The following is a 2,906-nucleotide window of genomic DNA, read 5'->3' as shown; positions in this document are numbered from 1 at the left end:
AGAGAATATGTATTAGGTTTAAAGGATAAAATTGTATTTAGATATATGGATAAATAACAGGGAAAAAATGATCTTTTCCTCATATATATCATAGAGGGTCAACAATCTTCTCATAATTTTACATTTTATATTTGTTAATAAGGGAATATGTATTAGGTTTAAAGGGTAAAATTGTACTTAGATATATGGATAAATAACGGGGAAAAAATGAATAAAAAAATGAATAAAAAAAAGGATGTAAAAATAATGAAAATGTAGAAACAAATGAAGTATTTGTTACAATCATATTGAATCTACAGCCAACAATAAACACCTCGATATTATTTTCTACAGTATAAATTATATAATAAGTAATTAATACAATGGAAAAGTTAATAAAGGTATTATTTCGGTAAAAATGAAAACAATTAGAAAAATAGTTTTAGTTCCTTACAAATATATCATTTAATATTTTAAGATAAGTATATGAAGTTTCTATAAATTATCAGGGTTTTTTAAGACTATTGAAAACCCATTATAGTAGTATGTCAAAAATATTTTATTTTAATAAAATAATGCCAACGCACATTTCAGGTTACAAAAATATCATTTTTTTAATATATACTAATAACTCACATATTAAAAACATTATCTTCCATGAACTATTCCTTTATTTAAACAATTACATGTCTACTACAATCAACATATTGTATAAGTTCTGACAATTATTTAATAATAATAATAACAAACACTCCTTTAAATTAAATCTAGTTATTAATTAGAGACATCATATTAAAAACATACAAGAATTTGACAACAAAATTGAGTATGTCAGTTTCTATGTTTGAATTAAATCAGGTTTTGAGTGTTGAATTAAAAGTCAATAAGTTTTGTATTGTACCACAAAACTTATTGACTTTTAATTCAACAATATATCACAAATTTGTATTTCATTAATTCTTTTGACATAATTTTTGCCTTTGAATTCATAGCCTACTGATAATAAGCTATGACTGATGATATTTACTTGATCTTATTTATTCATTCACTGTACAAATATATGGAGGATGGTGGCGCGAAGGAAGGCCGAGTTAGATACCCTTCTCATGATGGTTGAGTTTGAAATCTGGAATGAAAATATGTAGGTTACATAACACCAGATATTCTATATTAATGATATTATTCACTAAATTTGAAGTTCTTTAAACAAAAAAATCTACCATGCATTTAGACACTTAATATACAAAATATTTTTGTTTTTATATAAAAACACATATGATTGTATAAAATAATTTAATGGTATGATTAAACTTTAGCACCAAAGCGATTTCAACAACATGCTTGACATAATACTTAATCTTAATCAGGTACATATTCAATTTGAGATATTATTTTCCTCATCGGTTTCTCACCTCTCAAAAAAAAAAAAAAAAAAAAAAAACTTAATGCTATAATTAATATAGAAAATGGCTGATGGACCATAAAAAAAAACTGAAATAGTCGCTCTATTTAATTTTTTTTTTTTGCACCCGGACAACATTCCTTTTATTTATAATTAATATATTTTATAATAATTGATTGATGGTATTGGCAATGACAGATAACAATACTAAACATAAGATCTTCAAATTAAAATCAACTATAAAGAAATTTATTACAAATAGTAAAAATTTAGTTTGTTATAAGCTATTTTCAAGCAAATAAACCTGGGAAGATTCAATACTTGGTTACTCCATGGCTTCTTGTTGTGGAACCAATCCTTTTTTTATGTCTTATCAGGATCATCTTAACAAGACAATTATGCAAATTATTACAAAAATGGTTTATAATTTATATTTGTATAAGTGGATACCTGATACTGCTAAGAAAAAAGAAAGGATGACAGTGTGTCAGTATTGCTGAAAATGGTTTCCTCGTTCCATCATTACTCATTAGGCAACTAATAAACAATGTATGGCAATTTCATGGGTATAGTTTTACTGTCCAAGCTACTTAAAAAAGAACAGCAGGATGGGTGAATGAATATATTGATTAATTGGTAGTTTAACTTAATTTGAATTTAACTTACAAATAAATTAGAAATCTTTGAATCTTTTAAACCCAAATTTTTATTAAATTAATCATTGGCTCAGTTTTACCATATTCAAAGGGAATTGACTCTGAAAAAATAGGCAATAAGTGGGACAATGAATGTTATTGTCACAATATTACATTTTGGCCCTCCTGAAATAAAATTGCCATTAGTGTTTACTACGAAGACATTATGTTGTAAATCTGGAATGGAAGCTATCTATATATAAAAGAAAATATGAAAATAAAAAAGAAGTTAAGACAGGGGAGGTTTGGAAAATGTAAAGAAAGATAGATTTCAGAAAACTTTTAATGAAAATATAAAAAAAAATATATTTATATATAAAAAAAGGGGGTATAACCAGGAGGTGCAAATTACTTCACAAAGTCTTCTCCTTTAACCTAAGCCCTTAAACGTTTATCATTGTTTTGGTAATGAGGCATAATCATATGTTAGTTTATGGTTCAGTTAATACCACTATACCTTTCTATCATTAGCCATAAAGAGTAAGTTATCAATGACAATCACATAAGTAATTAGGTAATAATAGTGATATAACCGAAATCAGGTTATACTGCTCTTTTATTTAATAACTTTTCTTAGAGCAGCATTGCTGTTGTTATTTCTGTTTGTTTCCTATTGTCATGTATTGTCGTTTTATAGTTTATTATTTTTTTATTATTGTTTTGGTAATGAGGCATAATCGTATGTTAGTTTATGGTTCAGTTAATGCCACTATACGTTTCTATCATTAGCCATAAAGAGTAAGTTATCAATGACAATCACATACGTAATTAGGTAATAATAGTAATATAACCGAAATCAGGTTATACTGCTCTTTTATTTAATAACTTTT

The sequence above is a fragment of the Halyomorpha halys genome, unplaced genomic scaffold (assembly GCF_000696795.3).
Source record: "Halyomorpha halys isolate HHAL.00 unplaced genomic scaffold, Hhal_1.1 Scaffold207.1, whole genome shotgun sequence".
Taxonomy (NCBI): Eukaryota; Metazoa; Arthropoda; class Insecta; order Hemiptera; family Pentatomidae; genus Halyomorpha; species Halyomorpha halys.
Note: the sequence above shows the minus strand (reverse complement) of the source record.